Here is a 20,426-nt window from a genome sequence, read left to right as displayed (position 1 = left end):
TTTTCTTTTGTATTTTTAATAGAGACGGCGTTTCACTTTGTTAGGCAGGATGGTCTTGATCTCCTGACCTCATGATCTGCCCACCTTGGCCTCCCAAAGTACTGGGATTACAGGCATGAGCCACCGTGCCCAGCCTAGATTTTTTTTCTATATCTAGAGGTGGTAAATTTTCTTCTGATCAGAAGATGGCAAAATTTTTCTGTAAAGGACCAGATAGTAAATATTTTAGGCTTTGTAGATGCTACAGCCTCTATTGCAGCTACTCAACTCTCAGCCATAGACAGTATGTAAGTCAATGAACATGGCTATGTGATATAGTTTGGATATTTGTCCCTACCCAAATCTCATGTTGAAATGTAATCTCCAGTGTTGGAGGTGGGGCCTGGTGGGAGGTGTTTGGATCATGGGAGTGGATCCCTCAGGAAATGGCTTGGGTCATTCTCTTGGTGATAGGCGAGCTCTCACTCTGAATACACATGAGATTTGGGTTGTTTAAAAGTGTGTGGCACCTCCCCCCACTCACTTTCTCTCTCTTTTTCTCTGTTCTTCCTATGTGATGTGTCTGCTCCCCCTTAGCTTTCTGCCATGATTGAAAGTTTTCTGAGCCCTGCCCCGCCCCCCACCAGAAGCAGATGCTGCTATGCTTCCTGTAGAGCCTGCAGAACCATGAGTCGATTAAACCTCTTTTCTTACAAATTACCCAGTCTCAGATATTTCCTTATGGCAATGCAAGAATGGACTAATACAGAAAATTGGTACCAAGGAGTGGGACACTGCTATAAAGATACCTGAAAATGTGGAAGCAACTTTGGAACTGGATAATAGAGGTTGGAAGAGTTTGTAGGGCTCAGAAGACAGGAAGAGGAGGGAAGGTTTGAAACTTCTTTGAGACTAGCCAAATGGTTGTGACCAAATTGCTGATAGTGATGTGGACAGCGAAATCTAGGCTGCTGAAGTCTCAGATGGAAATTAGGAACTTATTGGGAACTGGAGCAAAGATCACACATGTTATGCCTTAACAAAAAACTTGGCTGCATTCTGTTCATGCCCTAGGGATCCACGGAAGTTTAAACTTCATAATGATGATTTAGGATATTTGGTGGAAGAAATTGATAAACAGCAAAGCTTTCAGGAGGTGGCCTGGCTGCTTCTGACAACCTACTCTCTGATGTGGGAACAAAAGAATTACTTCAAGTTAGAACTTATATTTAAACAGGAAGAAGAACATAAACGTTTGGGAAAATTGCTGCCTAACCATGTGATAAAGAAAGAAAAAGCGTTTTCTGGAGAGAATTTCAAGCAGGCTGTGAAGCAATTACTTGCTGGAGAAATTTGCACAACTGAAAAGGAACCACACGCTAATAGCCAAGACAATGGGGAAAAAGGCTTCAAAGGCATTTCGAAGATCTTTGAGGCAGCCCCTCCCATCTCAGGCCCTGAGGCTTAGGAGCCCTGAGGCTTCAGGGTCCAGGCCAAGGGCCTTACTGCCTTGCGCAGCCTTGGGACATTGTTCACTGCATCCTGGATGCTCCAGCTCCAGCCTTGGCTCAAAGGGCCCCAGATGCAGATCAGCTGCTCCAGAGGGTAAAACCATAAGCCTTGGGGGCTTCCATGTGGTGTTAAGCCGGTGGGTGCACAGAGTACAAGAGTTGAGGCTTGGGAGCCTCTGCCCAGATTTCAGAGGATAAATGGAAAAGCTTCAGTGTCCAGCAGAAGCCTGCTACAGGGGCAGAGCCTTCACAGAGAACTCTGCTAGGGCAATGCCAAGGGGAAACATGGATTGGAGGCCCCATGCAGAGTCCCCACTGGGGCATTTCTAGTGGAGCTGTGAGAAGGGGTCCACCCTCCTCCAGACCTGAGAACGGTAGATCCATCAGTTGCTTGCACCCTGAGCCTGGAAAAGGTACGGGCATTGTATTCAACCCCAGCCCATGAGTGCAGCCTTGGAGGCTAAACTCTGCAAAGTCACAGGGGCAGAGCTGCCAGAGGACTTGGGAGCCCACCCCTTGCATCAGTGCGCCCTGGATGTGGGACATGGGGTCAAAAGAGATTTTGGAGCTTTAAGATTTAGTGACTGCCCTGCTGGGTTTTGAACTTTGACGGGCCTGTAGCCCCTTTCTTTTGGCCAATTTCTCCCTTTTGGAATGGGAATGTTTATGCAATGCCTATCCTCCCGTTGTATCTTGGGAGTAACTAACTTGTTTTTGATTTTACAGACTCTTAGGTAGAAGGGATTTACCTTGTCTCAGATGGGACTCTGGACTTTTGAGTTAATGCTGAAATAAGACTTTGTGGGGACTGTTAAGAAGGCATGATTTATTTTGCAATGTGAGAAGGACATGAGCTTTGGGAGGACCCAGGGACAAAATGATACAGTTTGGATATTTGTCCCTGCCCAGATCTCATGTTGAAATGTAATCCTCAGTGTTGGAGGTGAGGCCTGGTGGAAGGTGTTTGGATCATAGGAATGGATCCCTCAGGAAATGGCTTGGGCCATCCTCTTGGTGATAAGTGACCACCCACTTGGTGGTAAGTGACCTCCCACTGAGTTCACATGAGATTCTGGTCATTTAAAAGTGATTCTCATTATTCTAGGCAGTTTTGTAAGCTGCTGAAAGCAGAAAAGTGAAGAGTGGCACCTCCCCACTCTACCCCTACTTTCTCTCTCTCTTTCTTTCTTCTCACCATGTGATATGCCTGCTTCCCTTTGCCTTCTGCCACTATTGGGAGCTTCCTGAGGCCTCCCCACAAGCAGATGCTACCATGCTCCCTGTGCACCCTGCAGAACTGGGAGCTCGTTAAGTCTCTTTTCTTATAAATTACACAGTCTGAGATCGTTCTTGATAGTGATACAAGAACAACCTAGCATACTATACCTCAATAAATGTTTAGTTACAGACACTGAAATCTGAATTTCATAACATTTTCACAGGTCAAAAAATAATATTCTCCTTTTGGTCTTTTCAACCAGTGAAAAATGTAAAAAACCATTCTTAGCTCACAGACCGTACAATTACATGTGTTTGAATGTGTGGACTTCAGTCCTAAATGAGGGAGCTTTCCACAGAGACATGGAGTCACAACATATAGGTAAAGAAAAGCAAGCTTTAGTGCCATGTCCTGGTTTGTGTAATCCAGTGGAGAAAATAGGAGAAGATTTCTAGCTAAGAGGAGGAATTAAAGATTCTCGTGATTCCAGACAGTTTTGAACCTGCTGAAAGCAGAAAAGTGAAGAGGAAATCACTCCATGTCATCTGGTTGGGAACAGCTCATCTCAGTGGCCCTAAAATAGGGTACCTCTTGCTGCTTTCTTTATTATGGAAGCCAGGTGCATTCTGATTCTTATTCTTACTCAGAGCTCAGGCATGTCAAGTGAACCAGGTGCAGAAACTCACCAATCCCTTTAAGATATAAAGCGAAATGCTGATCACATTCTTAGCTTTCAAGAATAATACTCATGCCTAAACTCAAACTGCTGTATTATCTTCAAGCTGAGTAAGCTAACCGTATATTAACCATATATTAACCATATACAGGTCTGAGGCAGGAGAACGGCTTGAACCCGGGAGGTGGAGCTTGCAGTGAGCCGAGATGGCGCCACTGCACTCCAGCCTGGGCAACAGAGAGAGACTCTGTCTCAAAACAAACAAACAAAAAAAAAAAAAGCAAAAAAAACTACAGGCTTCAATTACTTCAGGGACAATACAGAGATCAAATAAAAGTAGTGTCATTACAAAGTGACGTTTGCTTAAGAAGCTTTGAATTATCTCTAAATGGATCTTCCTAGATCTCCTATCAAGATCCACAATCTCAAATGATTGTCCCCAGACTAAGGATATGTATAGAGAGCTGAAGATACATATCACTATATATGCTCTTCAGTGCTCCTTCGATAAATTATAATTATATGTATATAACTATATCAAAGTATTTCACTCTTGGGCTATGAACTACTTGAAGCTAGGGATCTTATTCATCTCTGAAATCTCAGTATCAACTATGATTACTATCATAGAAATAAAGTCTAATAAATATTGGTTGAATGAGTTAATGACAAGGCCATAAACTTATTAAAACTATAATATGGTAGAGGTTATATTTGCTTCTGTTGCAAAATACAAAACATTATCTTAAAATATACACCAAGGAGCACACTTTGTATATGTGCCTATCTCTCAGAATACTCTGGAGACTAAGGAAGTCTGTGATAAGGTTAAAGCATAGAATTTCTTGCTTACTTACCTGAGAACCAAGTGGGATTTTAGTCATTAAATACCCCTGTGGCAAACACTATTGGATCTGCTTAGCTGAGTGGAAACACTATTGGATCTGCTTAGCTGAAGCAATTCCCACCCTCTTCTCTTGCCACCTTCCACAGAACAAGCTGAAAAATATAAAAACTCACTTTCTCAGTCTCCCTTGTAGATAGAGAAGCCCATGTGACCACACTATGGCCAATGGACTGTAACCAGAAGTCTCCTGGGGATTCCTGGGAGATCCACGCTTTTCCGATAAAGGCTCATAACTGCTGCCAAATCCCTCTTCTTCCTGCTTTGACTGGGGACAGCAGGAACCAATTTGCAACCATGAGGATAAGGCCAGAAGAATGCCAACACGCTGGCCCTGGCATCACTGAACTGCTGAACCAATACCCGAATCTTTCTATCTCCAGATTTCTTGTATGAGAAAAGGTAACCATTTTTATTTAAGCCACTGTTAGATGATATTCTTTTTCTTGCAAATGAGCATACTTCTAATGGCTGAAAAGTCTATTTTGCAAAATAAAAACTCCTAAGTGCCAATTAATTATTTTAATCTCCAAATGTTACAACACAGTCACTAAATATTATCTTACTATTTTCTGTTTAACTAAAGGTTATTTGGGTCCTTTTGAAACGTTTATTCCCCCAGGTATCTAGCTACTTAAACCACTACCATTCACTGTTTCTTTAGCACCTCTTTGCATTTACTCCGAGCACTGTCTTCAAGAAAATCTTAATTTCTTTCATTCAGCTCTTTGAAGGATAAATACAGCATTTTCCATAATCTATCTACTTTCCTTTTACGTGATATGAATTTAGTTTATTTATTCAATTTTTGTGGCATATTTCCAGAAAAGATATTTGGTGGACACTATCAATCTGAAGCTATATGTCTTAGGTGGAATTTTACCTGGATCAAAAGACAGGAGAGCTATACAGGAGATCCACAAGATAGTGGACTAGTAAGCTCTAGGTCCTTGTTCCTCCCTGGAAACATCAAATAACACACGGACAAAAGTAGCTTTGGGAAACTAGTTAAGAAGTTGTAGAAAACAAGGAAATACTAAGCCAAGAAAAAGCCACACTCAAAAGGGTAAGAAATTTCATGGCATTTTTGCTCACCCTTTCCCTGTGCTCTCCCTCATGCAATGTAGCTTGCTTAGGAGGAAACCACTCAGTTCCTGGTTCTTCCTCCCTTGGGACCAAAGAAAATGAGTGGAACTTGCTTGCAACATTCTGGCTTGTCTGAGGGATGCATGGGTGACTGGTTTATGTCTTGTGTGACTTGAAGAGTGAATGAAAACAGTGTCATAGTTTAGATATCAGCTTGGAGGATCCTGGAAGCAGGAATGGGCACTTTGGCATGTGATAACTGCAGGAGGACTACAGACCTACAGGTACCTGGGGCAAGAGATGATGGGCAGGGAAATACAACAGAACATCTAAGGCCCTGAGAAGCAGGGTTGAGGCTCAGAGAAATTAAGACATTTAAAAGCAGCCAGCCAAGCGCAGTGGCTCACACCTGTAATCCCAGCACTTTGGGAGGGCGAGGTGGGCGGATCACCTGAGGTCAGGAGTTTGAGACCAGTCTGACCAACATGGTGAAACCCCATCTCTACTAAAATACAAAAAAATAGCCAGGCATGAAGGCACACACCTGTAGTCCCAGCTACTTGGGAGGCTGAGGCAGGAGAATCGCTTGAACCTGGGAGGTGGAGGCTGCAATGAGCCGACATCTCACCACTGCACTCCAGTCTGGTGACAGAGCAAGACTCTGTCTCAAAAAAATAAATAAAATAAATAAAATAAAAGCAGCCATGCAGATGGGGGAATTGGAGGAGAAAGCACACATGGAAGACCAGGGAAGGAATTCCCAGAAAAGATTCAGAGCCTTCATGCTGGACCAATTAATGAAGGGCTTCCCCTTGCCTGGAGCCAATCTGCAAAGACTGGGAGAGGTGCTATCTTCTCAAATCCCCAATTTTCAATAAAAGATTACAATGCATACAAAGAAACAGGTGAATAGGGCCAATTCAAAATAAAAATAATAAATCTCCAAAAACAGTCCCTGAAGAATCATAGGCCTCAGACTTACTTGACAAAAATTTTAAAACAGCTTACATATGGCCAATGAACATAAACAGAAAACTAAACAAAATCAGGAAAATGACACAGGAACAAAGTAAGAATTTCAACATAAAGATAAAAATTATTTTAAAAGAACAAAACAGAAATCATAATACCTGATAAACACAATACCTGAATTTAAAAATTCACTAAAAGGCTTCAATGGAAGACTCAGGCAGAAGAAAAAAAATCATTGAACTCAAAGACAAGTCATTTGAAATTATCAGGTCTGAGAAGCAAAAAGAAAAAAAAAAAAGAAGAAGAAGAAAAGTGAACAGAGCCTAAAGGATTATGGGACACCATCAAGCCAACCATAATATACACTATGAGAATCTCAGAAGGAGAAGAGACAGAAAGAGACAGAAAGCTTATTTGAAGAAATAATGGCCAAAAGTTCTCCACATTTGAAGAAATAAATAGATATACAAATACAAGAAGCTGAACAAACTCCAAGTAGTGTAAGCTCGCCAAGACACATTATAATCAAGCTGTCAAAAGACAAAGACAGAGAGATTCTTGAAAGCATCAAGAAAAAAGCAACCTGTCATATACAAGGTATCCACAATAAGATTATCAGTAGATTTCTTGGCAGAAACCATGCAACCCAAAGAGCAACAGGATGATGTATTTAAAGTACTGAGAGGAAAAAAACTGTCAACCAATAATTTTACATTTTACAAAACTATTCTTCAAAAATGTGGGAGAAATGGAGACATTTCCAGATAAACAAATGAGAAGCTCATTTCCACCAGAACTGCCCTAAAAGAAATACTAAAGTGATTCCTTCAAGTTGAAATAAAAGTATGCTAGACAGTTACAAAAAAAACCATATAAAAATATACAGTTCTTTGGTAAAGGTGAATACATCAAAAAATACAAAAACCAGTATTATCACAATTTGGTTCACAACTCCATTTTTATTCTTCTACAAGACTTAAAAGCATAAAAAATGCCTATAAATCTATACTAATGGTACACAATGTATAAAGTCATAGCCAAAAAAAGGAGAACAAGGAACCTCAAGCCCAAAGATGTACACACAACTAAGAATCACTAAACATTTAAGAAAAGCAACACCTTGAAAGACGCACATCAAATAAACTCCAGAGTCAACACCTATACAAATAGAGTTAATAGGTCACAAAGAGTCTTTCAAAATGTCATATTAATATCTTCTGAGGGACAAGATAAGACATTATATTCACAAAATGAGAAGACCTTGATGTAAAAAATAACCACTTGGGCATCTTATAAAATTAAACCATCAAGGTAAATAGATAAATAGCATCTAAATTGTCCATAGAAAAATGAGATAACTAAAGATCCAATTAAAAAGTGGGAATATTGAAAATTATTAAGAAATTTTTCAGCTTATAAAGCAAAAGGAAGACAGTAAAGAGATGTGGCAAAAAACTCAAGAAACTCCAATATAAGTATGGTAGACATTGCAGAAAAGCAGGAGTGGAAAAATAGGAGAACGGAAAGAATCAAGAAGAGGAAATAATCAAAAGAATAATAGAAGAAAATTCCCCCTGAATCATATAGTTTCAGATTGATAGTGTCTACCAGAGCCTGGGTAAATGAAAAAAGACCCAAACTAGATACATCATAGTAAAAATTTGTGTATCAAAGATAAGGAGAAAAATCCTAAAAGTTTTCAGTGAACAGTACAACAAACAATATTAAACGAACAAAATAACTGATGCCACCTACAAGGGAATGAGTAATAAGGACTTCATGCTGAGGAAAAGTATACCTCTTGCAAAGAACTACATTCTTTTCCCCTTCTAGTAAGATGGTTATGAAACCTATCATATTTCCTTTTTTGCCCTGGATAACAGGAAGCTATGATGTTTAAGCACTGGAGCCATGTTAACTAACATGCTAAAATATACGAATTTTATTTCCCATTCCTAGTTGTCAATTATTTTGTGTATTTAACTAGCATATAAGTATTTCTTTAAAATTTTTAAATTGTGGCAAAATACATACAACATAGTATTTACCATCTTAATAATTTTTAAACATACCTTTCAAAATAGTGTTACTTTCACATGCTTGTGCAACCAATCTCCAGAACTATTTTCTTGTAAAATTGAAAATCATACCCACAAAAAAAGACCCCATTTTCCCTCCTCCCAGCCCCTTCAACAAACATGATAGTTTCTGTCTCTCTGATTTTGACTACTCTAGGTACTTTGCATAAAAGAAATCACATGGTATTTATGTTTTTGTAAATGGCTTATTTCATTTAGCATAATGTCCAGTAACACACCTACTGACCTTCATAGCTTAGCCTAGTCTACCTGAAATGTTCTCAGAATACTTACATTAGTCTACAGTTGGGCAAAATCATTTAACACAAAGCCTCTTTTTTAAGTAAACTTGTGTTATGGGGGTTTGTTGTACAGATTATTTTATCACCCAGGTACTAAGTACACAATAGTTATTTTTTTCTGCTCCTCTCCCTCCTCCCACCCTCCACCCTCAAGTGGGTCCCAGTGTCTGTTGTTCCCGTCTTTGTGTCCATGAGTTCTCATCATTTAGCTCCCACTTATAAGTGAGAACATGCTGTATTTGGTTTTCTGTTCCTGCCTTAGTTTGCTAAGGATAATGGCCTCTACAAAACCTATTTTATAATAAAGTGTGACACTTTACATATCTCATGTAATTTATTGGATACTATACTGAAGGTGAAAACAGAATTATTGTTAGGATACTCACCATTAATGTGTATAGATGAAAGCACACTGAGCCTGAAGAATGTTCGAAGCATTAAACTAAAATTAATTGCTAATAATGGGGATGCTATAGCTACAGAGTCATCAATTTCTCTCTTCTGGTGAGTCTTGAGAATAGCTGACACCTGTTTATGATTTAGAAGGCAAAGTGTTCTTCAGGCAGATACCAAATTTTGACAATACGTTTTTTCTTTTCATTATGTATTTCTTCATTGCAAGCAAGAGCATCGTTTTTACTCCCATGGAGCTCCTGGATTAATAGGGAAAACAGACAAGGTAATAAGGTTGGCAAAGCACAGGAGAGACGATGGAACAATATGTATGTGATAGCAATTGTAATTGTCGCCCATTTGTCCTAACGTTCACACACCACTGCTGATAGTAGAAAACACCTCTGCCAATTTCTTTGCTGTGAACTTTCTTGGTGCCTCACGTACAATTTCTTCTATCTCTGCCTCAACTTTTTTACTTCTTTCTTTCTCCAGCTTCTCACTGGAAAGTTCTTCAGCCTCAATGCCAACAAGCTTATGAATACAGCAGAATCTCTGTTAACACTTCGAATGTATTCACATATGTCTTCAAAACTTTCTTCCAAATGCTGTTCATGCATTGCTGTGTGGCTTCTTCCCATGCTGCATCGATGTTCCAGATAGCATTTAGACTGTTAAAAATCCCTCCAAAATGCTCAGAATGTTTGGCCAGATTTAGTCACTTCAACAGCCTGTGCAAACATTTGACATAAATAGTATGCATTGAATATACAGTCCATAGAAACCATATTGCTTTTGCACCACCATAAAGTAAAAAAAATCATTAAGTTGAACAGTTGCAGGCCAGGAGGGGTGGCTCACACCTATAATGTCAGCAATTTGGGAGGCTGAGGTGGGAGGATCCCTTGAGCCCAGGAGTTCAAGACCAGCCTGGGCAACATAGTGAAACCCTGTTTTATATATGTGTATATATAAAACTCAAAAGTATATATATATATATATATATATGTATATATATGCACACACATATATAGCAAATAAACTCAAAAGTCATCACTTATGCAAATATAGCTAATAGGGCATAAAGAGCCTTTTAAATTTTCATATTAGTATCTTCAGAGGGACAAGAGAACATATATTGATGCTGCTTATATAGCCTTCAGAACCATAATTCAAATAAACCTTTTTTCTTTATAAATTCAGGCTTGACAAATTATTTCAAAAGGAGGTTTATTTGTCTTATGATTTTGAAGGCTATGTAAGAAGCAAGGTGCCAGCATCTGCTCAGCTTCTGGTGAGCGTCTCATGCTGCTTTCACTCATGGTGGAAGGCCAAGGGGAGCCAGCATGCAGAGGTCACGTGGAGAAAGTAGAAACGAGAGAGAGAAGAAGGTGCAGGCTCTTTTTAACAACCAGTGCTTGTGGAAAATAAGAATGAGAACTCACTCACTCCTGTGAGAATGACACCAAGCCATTCATGAGGAATCTTCTCCCATGATCCAAACACCTCCCACTAGGCCCACCTCCAGTATTGGGGATGAAATTTCAACATGAGACTTGGCAGGACCAAACAAACCATATCCAAATCATAGCAAGTCCTTTGCCTATTTTTAAAAAAGTTGTTTGGGTATTTTTGTTGTTGAATTGTAGGAATTCCTTATACACTTTAGATGTTAACCCTTGTTCAGATACGTGATTTGCAAATATTTTCTCCCATTCCATGGATTATCTTTTCACTCTATTGATGCATGGAAGTTTTTAATTTTCCTGAAGTCCAGTTTATCTTTTTAAAATTTCATGAGCTGTGCAGCTGGTGTCATATACAAGAAATCTTTATCAAAGAAATGCCATATTGCCATATCATGAAGACTTTCTCCTATTTTTCCTAAGAGTTTCTTTTTTTTTTTTTTTTTGAGACGGAGTCTCGCTCTGCCGCCCAGGCTGGAGTGCAGTGGCCGGATCTCAGCTCACTGCAAGCTCCGCCTCCCGGTTTACGCCATTCTCTCACCTCAGCCTCCAGAGTAGCTGGGACTACAGGTGCCCGCCACCTCGCCCGGCTAGTTTTTTGTGTTTCTTTTAGTAGAGACGGGGTTTCACTGTGTTAGCCAGGATGGTCTCGATCTCCTGACCTCGTGATCCGCCCGTCTCGGCCTCCCAAAGTGCTGGGATTACAGGCTTGAGCCACCGCGCCCGGCCTTTCCTAAGAGTTTCTAATGGTTTTATAGTTTTATCTCTTATATTTAGGTCTTTGATTCATTTTGACTTAATCTTTGAAATGGTGCAAAGTAAAGTCCAATTTCTTTTTTTGCATGTAGATAACCTGTAAAAAAAAAAATACAATACAGTATTTTACATGTTGATCTTGTATCCTGAAACCTTGCTGAACTCATTTATTAGTTCTAAGGTGTTGTACTGAGATTTCTTGAGAGTAGACAGGTTGAGGATTCCTAATCTGAAAATCTGAAATCAGAAATGCTCCAAATCCAAAACTTTTTGAGCACCGATATGATGCCACTTACATGTGGAAAATTCCATATATAAGTATCTAACATATAAGTACCTAACACAAACTTTGTTTCGTTCACAAAATTATTTAAAATAATGTATAAAATTACCTTCAGGCTACATGTATAAGAGACATAAATAAATTTTATTTTCAGACTTGGGTTCCATCCCTAAGATATCTCATTATGTAAATGTAATATTAAAAAATCCAAATCAATCAAAATCCAAAACACTTCTGGTCTCAAGCATTTCAGATAAGCAATATGCAACCTGTGTTTCCACAAACTGGCAATGAACACACAAAAACCAAAATTTAAAATATAATATCACTTACAGATGCTCAAGAAATGACACTTTGGTGTTATGGCAAGCAGGTAGCACGTGAAAAAAAAAAAGCACTAAAAAAAATGACAGGTGTAAATGTAGCCACACATGCCCAGTACTTGTATTATGAAAATTTTAAAATGCTCATGAAAGAAATCAAAGAAGACCAAAATAAATGGAGTGACATATCATGCTTATACACTAAAATACTCAACATTGCAAAAATTTCAATTCTCCCCAAACTATTATGTAGGTCGTGTAACACATAGAAGTTGCATACATATAATATGCATATTATACATAAATATATATGTGTGTTTATTATATATTATAGATGCTTATATGAGCCTATATCCCATAAGTCCCTTTATATATATTAAAATATATTACACACATATGTATATATTACCTACAGGCATCCATCATTTTATTGCACTTCACTTTATTGTGCCTAGCAGATACTGTGTTTTTTTATAAACTGAAGGTTTGTGGCAATCCTGCGCTGAGCAAGTCTATCAGCATAATTTTTTCAACAGCATGTACTCACATCGTGTCTCTGTGCTACTTTTGGTAATTCTCACAATATTTTAAACTTTTTCATTATTATTATACCTGTTATGATGATCTGTGATCCGCAATCTTTGATGTTACTATTGTAATTGTTTTGGGGTGCCACAAGGCACACCCATATAAGACAGGGAACTTAATTGACACATGTTGTGTATGTCCTGACTGCTCCACCAACCAGCTGTTCCCTTAGCTCCCTCCCTCTCCTCAGGCCTCCGTATTTCCCGACACACAACAATATTGACATTAGGCCAATTAATCACCCTACAATGGCCTCTAAGCATTCAAGTGAAAGGAAGTGTTGCATGTCTCTTACTTTAAATCAAAAGCTAGAAATGACTAAGCTTAGTGAGGAAGGCATGTAGAAAGCTGAGACTGGCCAAAAGCTCGGCCTCTTTGCCAAACAGCCAAGTTGTGAGTGCAAAGGAAAAGTTGTGAAAGGAAATTAAAAGTGCTACTCCAGTGAACTCACAAATGAGAAGAAAGTCAAACAGTCTTATTGCTGATATGCAGAAAGCTTCAGTGATCTGGACAGAAGATCACACCAGCCACAACATTTCCTTAAGCCAAACTCTAGTCCAGAGCAAGGACTAACTCTCCTCAATTCTGTAAAGGGCGAGGGAGGTGAGGAAGTGGCAGAAGAAAAGTTGGAAGGTAGCAGAGGTTGGCTCATGAAGTTTAAGGAAAGAAGCCATCTTCTTAATGTAAAAGTACAGGGTGAAGCAGCAAGTGCTAATGGAGAAACTGCATTAAGTTATCCAGAAAATCTAGCTATGATCATTGATGAAGGTGGCTATACTGAACAATGGATTTTCAGTTATGTAAATATAATATTCAAAAAATCCAAAAAAATCAAAATCCAAAACACTTCTGGTCTCAAGCATTTCAGATAAGCAACACGCAATGGATTTTCAAGGAAGCTGAACCAGCCCTATGTTAGAAGATTTCATCTAGGACTTTCATAGCTAGAGAAGAGAAATCAATGCCTGGCTTCAAAGCTTCCAAGGACAGGCTGACTCTCTTGTTAGGGCCTAATGCAGCTGGTGAGTTTAAGTTGAAACCAATATTCATTGGCCATTTTGAAAATCCAAGAGCCCTTAATAATTATGCTAAATCTACTCTGTCTATGCTCTATAAATGGAAGAACAAAGCCTGGATGACAGCATTTCTGTTTATAGAATGGTTTACTGAATGTTTTAAGCTTACTGTTGAAACCTACTGCTCAGAAAAAGATTCTTTTCAATATACTATTGCTCACTGTCAATGCACTTGTTCACTCCAGACCTCTGATGGAGATGTAACACAGAGATGAATGTTGTTTTTAAGCCTGTAAACACAACATCCTTTCTGCAGCCCATGGATCAAGGAGTCATTTCAACCTTCAAGTCTTATTATTTAAGAAATACATTCTCTAATGCTATAGCTGTCATAGCTAGTGATTCCTTAGATTAATCTGGGCAAAGTAAATGGAAAACCTTCTGGAAAGGATTCACTATTCTAGATACCACTAAGAATATCCATGATTTATGAGAGGAGGTCAAAATATCAACATGAAAAGGAGTTTATAAGAAGTTGATTCCAACCTCATGGATGACTTTGAGAGGTTCAAGACATCAATGGAGGAACTGCAGATGTGGTAGAAAGAACAAGAGAAATTGAATTAAAAGTGAAGCCCGAAGATGTGACTGAATTGCTACAATTTCATGATCAAATTAGAATGAATGAGAAGTTGTTTCTTATGGATGAGTGAAGAAAGCGATTTCTTGAGATGGAATCTATTCCTGGTGAAGATGCTGTGAACACTGTTCAAATGGCAATGAAGGGCTCACTGAAGGCTCACATAATTGTGAGCAATTTTTAGCAATGAAGTATTTTTAAGTTAAGGCATGTACAAGATTTTGACGTAATGTTATCACACACTTAACAGATTATGATATAGTATAAACATAATTTTATATGCACTGGGAAACCAAAAAATTTGTGTGACTTGCTTCGTTGCGATTTTTGCTCTATTATGATAGTCTGGAACTAAATCTGCAATCTCTCTGAGATATATATGTATGTATATATATATGTGGATTTATTATGAGTAATTGTCTCAGGTGATTACAGAGGATGGCAAGTTCTATGATCTGTCATCAGCAAGCTGGAGACTCAGGGAAGCCAATGCTGTAGTTTAGTTCAGGTAGAGTCCAAAAGCCTGAGAACTTGGAGGGTTGATTGTGGAAGTTTTAAGCCAAGTTTGAAGGCCTGAGAACTGGAAGGCCAATGGTATAATTTCCAGACCCAGAAAAGACTGATGTCCCAGCTTAAGCAGTCAAGCAGAGGGAATTCTCCCCTTCTCCACCTTTTTGTTCTATTCAGCCCCTCAATAATGGATGACCCCCACTCACATTAGGGAGGGCTATATGCTTTCCTCTGTCTGCTGATTCAAATGCTAATCTCTCATGGAAAAATCCCCACAGACACACCAAGAAATAATGTTTAATCAGATTTCTGGGCATCCTATGACCTAGTCACGTTGCACAAAAAATTATCTATCACACAGGTTTAACACAATTCCTATCAAAATTCCTACAGGATTTTTTACAGCTGTAAACCAGATTATTTAAAAATGTATACAGGGAGGCAAAGGAAATGGAATAGTTACAATGATTTCGAAATAAGATGAAACTAGAATAATAAATCTACCCAATTTCAAGATATACTATATAGCTACAGTAACCAAGGCTATGTGATATCGGTGGAGGGATAGAAGCATAAACAAGTGGGACCAAATAGAGAACCAGGAAAGAACTGCATACTGAAACAGCCAACTGATTTTAGACAAAGGTTCAAAAGCGATTCAATGAAGAATAGATAGTCTTGGCCAGGTGCAGTGGCTCACACCTGTAATCCCAGCACTTTGGGAGGCTGAGGCGGGCAGATTACCTGAGGTCAGGAGTTCGAGACCAGCCTGGCCAACATGGTGAAACCCCATCTCTACTAAAAATACAAAAAGTAGCCGGGTGTGGCAGCACATACCTGTAATCCCAGCTACTAGGGAGGCCGAGGCAGGAGAATTGTTTGAGCTTGGGAGACGGAGGTTGCAGTGAACTGAGGTCGTGCCACTGCACTCCAGCCTGGCCAACAGAACAAGACTCTGTCTCAAACAAAAGAATAGGTAGTCTCTTCAACCAATGCTACTGAGGCAAATGGATATGCATAGCAAAAATGAACTTCAACCTAAGTCTCATGCTTTATGCAAAACTTAAAATGAATCATAAACTTAAATGAAAACATAAAACTGTAAAACTTTTAGAAGACAACATAGGAGAAATCTTTGGGATCGAATATGTCATGATGATTTTTTAGACATGACATCAAAAGCATGATCTATAAAAGGAAACATTAATAAATTAGGCCGGGCGTGGTGGCTCACGCCTGTAATCCCAGTACTTTGGGAGGCCGAGGCGGGCAGATCACGAGGTCAGGAGATCAAGACCATCCTGGCTAACATGGTGAAACACCATTTCTACTAAAAATACAAAAAATTAGCTGGGCTTGGTGGCGGCCACCTGTAGTCCCAGCTACTTGGGAGGCTGAGGCAGGAGAATGATGTGAACCTGGGAGGCAGAGCTTGCACTGAGTCAAGATTGCACCACTGCACTCCAGCCTGTGCGACAGAGTGAGACTCTGTCTCAAAAAAAAAAAAAAAGAAAAAATTAATAAATTCGAGTTTATCAAAGTTAAAAATATTTGCTATGTTTTTAGGCAACGAGCCTGTTAAAAGAATGAAAAGGCAAGCTCCAGCCTGGGAGAAAATATTTGCAAACCACATATCTGACAAAGGACTCATATCTAGAATATATAAAGAACTCTCAAAATTCCACAGCAAAAAGAAAAAAAATAAAATAAACCCAAACAATCTAATTAGAAAACAGGCAAAGACATAAACAGACATTTCATTTATAAGATACAGATGGTAAATAAGCACATGAAAAGATGTTCAATATTACCAGCTGTTTACAAAGGAAGTCTTAAGCCAGGCCTCAGATAAGTAAGATTTTATCAATTAATAGGAGGGGTATAAAACATAAGCTCAAGAGTCTCATTAGATCCCAACAATTTCTTTGGCCTAATATTTTTTTAAAGTTTAAATTTTTCTGCAAGTTATATAGCACTATGTCTAGTATAGTTCCATTTTTGTAAAAAATGTATCTATATATAGGAAAAATTTGAACACTGAGTATTTGAGGTTATTTAAGAGGAATTTTTAAAAATTTAAGTGTGATAATGATTTTTTAAAGTTTTTATTTTTTAAATATAAATGCTAAAGTATTTACTAATGAAATGTTATTATGTCTTAGATTTCCTTACAAATAATCCAGTGAGGGATGGAAGAAAATGGGTGGGAATATGGATGATGCATGACTGACCATGATTTGATTACAGTGGAAGTTGGGTGATGTGTATATACTGGCTCATTATATTATTCTGTTTCTTAAAGTTTGAAATGTTTCATAATAAAGATTAAAGTAAATTAAAATATAGTCGCATAAATGTTTCTATGTGCATAGCAAAACAAAATCTGAAAGGATGTTCATCAAATTGTTATGCATATCTTTGGAGTGAAGAATTGGAGTGAATAAAAGAAAAGAAAATTTCTATATTTTACTTGATACACTTTGAAATTTTTACAATGAACATATGTATTTTTAATAATAAAAATCTTAAATGTATGAGATTACCTTTTTAGAATTAATTCTTTTTTTTTTTCTTTCAGAGACAGGGTGTTGCTCTGCCATCCAGGATGGAGTGCAGTGGGGTGATCATAGCTCACCATAACCTCAAACTCCTGGCCTCAAGCCATCCTCCCACTTCAGCCTCCCAAAGTGCTGGGATTACAGGTGTGAGTCACCATGCCTGGCCTCACCCATCTTTTAATTTATTAATTATACATCAAAGAGAGTTTTCAAATGTATGCAACTCTAAAGGCTCTTAAATATTGCTAGAAATTTACAAAAGGGGAAGCACATAATAGGCATTGTGAAACTAAACTTGAGAATCTTCTTGCACACAAGTTGATCCAGATCTTATGGCTTTTAAAAGCAAATGAAATAACCCAATTGCACAGATTTATCCACTGTATTTACATTTATTTCTGTAAGGCATCAGATAGATTTGGGCAAATTACCTATTGGAAATAGTCATGCACCACATATCATTGTTTCCGTTAATAACGGACCACATATACGATATTGATGCCATGAGATTGTAATGCTGTATTTTTACTGTACCTTTTCAATGTTCAGATATGTTTAGATACACAAATACTTCCCATGGTGTTACGACTGCCTACAGCATTGAGTACAGTAACCTGCTATACAGGTTTATAGCCTGGGGCAATAGGCTTATACATACCATCTAACCTCGGTGTACAGTAGGCTATCCCATCTAGGTTTGTGTAAAGACACTCTACGATGTTCACATGATGACAAAATCACCTAAAAACACATTCTTCAAAACACATCCCCGTCGTTAAGCAAACACGTGACTGTATTAAACAGTGATCGAGAAGAGTGAATTTACCTCGTGCTCAGCTCTTGAAGTTTGTCTTTGAAAAGCACGCTTAAATTCTATTCATAGCCACTAGGGCTCAGTCTCTTCTTTAAAGTGTGAAATTAACGTATTTTCGAAAACAAAAGAATCACAAAACTTATTCTAAGTTGGTGCTGAATAAAAAGAAGACTGTCTTTGTGATACTCTGTGGTCTTATTTAAAACAAAATTCCAAGAAAAAATTGTGGAAAATGAGAGAGGGGCCTCATGAAAACACTTATTTCCCTTTCTCCTGGCATGATTGAGGGGAATTTTGTTTGTGATATAATAAGAAAGGAATATTATACCTAGAGATGGATTTAAATTTTTAGTCATTATTTGAATGTCTTCTCCTAGAATGTTTTCCTGTATTGTGATGGGTGAACTCACTGGTAAGAACTGAGTAGCACTGAGCCCCTGTTGTACTCCTGCAAGTAAACTGAGGCATGGAGTTTGGGGCTGTGCATATGGATGGTTAGCAACCTGTTTCCTTACTGGTGGGCAGGCTTTCAACGTTGAACTTCCTATTTTTAGATTTCTAAGGGACTTTAAGGTAAACACAACTCATAGAGTATGCTTTATTAGATCTTCAAAGACTTTTGCTGCCCAGTGGAAACCCTTTGTTTCTACAGGGAATCTCTCATGTTGGCAGCCTTAAAGGTTGGTCACGTCTATCAATAGTACTGACAACTTTGTTCTGTAAATACCTGCAGCAGCATTTTAGGAAGAAGTTATTATGCTCCCCTTTTCATATTCTTGCTTTGACCCTAAGAGAAGGCAATGTACTTTCTCTGTCATAGGGCAGTGCCAAAGAGGGAATGCCTACCCTCTAACCCCTGACTTCTCCCCATGGGAAGAAGTCTGACTCGTCAGAAAGGACAGTTACCAGGCCACCCTCTCTATTGGTGGATCTGGCAGGCTGAGCACCACTGAACCCTGATGCATGGGCTCTCACTCGCACAGCAACGAGGTGACTTCTTTTATCTCTCACAGGGAGCAGGGCCTGCCCCAGCCAGAGCTGCCAGGACTTTATTTTCCTCCCCAACATGTGCCCAGCCAGGGATGTGCTCCTTCAGAGAGGAGGATAAACTTACTGATGTGTTCAAAACTCTAAGATTTTGAAGAATAATTGCATGAGAAAAGACTTTCAAAGGAAGGATTTGTTTACTTTATCCCTTCATCTGCTTACAGGATAACAATCTCTGTGTAAGACAGAGAGCCGTAGTGATCCTCAGTTAGGGTTGCCAGATGAAGGGGGCGGGGAAGAGAAAAAAACTAAGATGACCAGCTAAATTTGAATTTCATATAAAAAATATTTTTTAGTATAAGTATACTCCATGCAATATTTGGTGGAACATACTTATTCTGTGGGAAATACTCAAAGTAAAATATTTGCATTTATCTGAAATTCAAATGTAACCTTGTATTTCATTTTCTAAGATTGCATATAGGCAACTCTATCTGTAGTAGAAGACATTCATCATAAAAGCCAAAGGTTTTTTCAAAAGCCCAGATGTTTGTTAAATTTTTTCTTTATCACTAGGCAATTAGTAATATTTTTTCCTTCTTTTTTCCTTTCCCTAACAAATATTTAGTAAGCATCTACTACATGTTAGACACTGTTTTATATGCTGGAATAATGAGCAAGTCAAAAAATAAATAAATAATTCCCAAAAGAAGATGAAGAAAAAAACAGACAATGTGATAAAGAATGTCTGGATGGAGTGAGCTACCTTAGCGCCAGTGTCAGGGGAGCTCGCCCTGAAGAGGTGATATTTTAGCTAAGTCCTAAAGAACAAGATGCAGATGATGTAAGGTTTCATAGAAATATATTATAGGTAGAGGAATCATAAAAATCCTAAGATGATATGATAGTTTCCTGTGGCTGCAGAAACAAATTATCACAAACTTGGTGGTTTAAAACAACAGAAATTCATTCCATCCTAGTTCTGGAGGCCAGAAGTTGGAAATCAAGGTGTTTGCAGGGCCACACTTTCTCCAGAGACTCTAGGGGAGAATTCATTCCTTGCCTCTCTCAGCTTCTGGTGACACCAGCATTTCTTGGTTGTGGCTGCATGACTCCAATTTTCAAAGCCAGCATTTTCAAATCTTCTCCTCTGTGTGTCCAGCTAGTCTCCCTCTGCCTCTTTCGTATAGGGATACTTGTGATGGCATTTAGGGACCACTAGATAATTCAGGATGATCTATCTCCCAATCTCAAGATGTTACATGTCATCATACTGCAAAGACTTTTTTGCCATATAACAGTCACAAGTTCCAGGGATTAGAACATGGATATATTTGTGGGGGAGAAGAGTGGGTTTTTTCAGCC

This window comes from Trachypithecus francoisi, unplaced genomic scaffold, assembly GCF_009764315.1.
Source record: "Trachypithecus francoisi isolate TF-2019V2 unplaced genomic scaffold, Tfra_2.0 Lachesis_group11, whole genome shotgun sequence".
In the NCBI taxonomy this organism is placed as follows: domain Eukaryota; kingdom Metazoa; phylum Chordata; class Mammalia; order Primates; family Cercopithecidae; genus Trachypithecus; species Trachypithecus francoisi.
Note: the sequence above shows the minus strand (reverse complement) of the source record.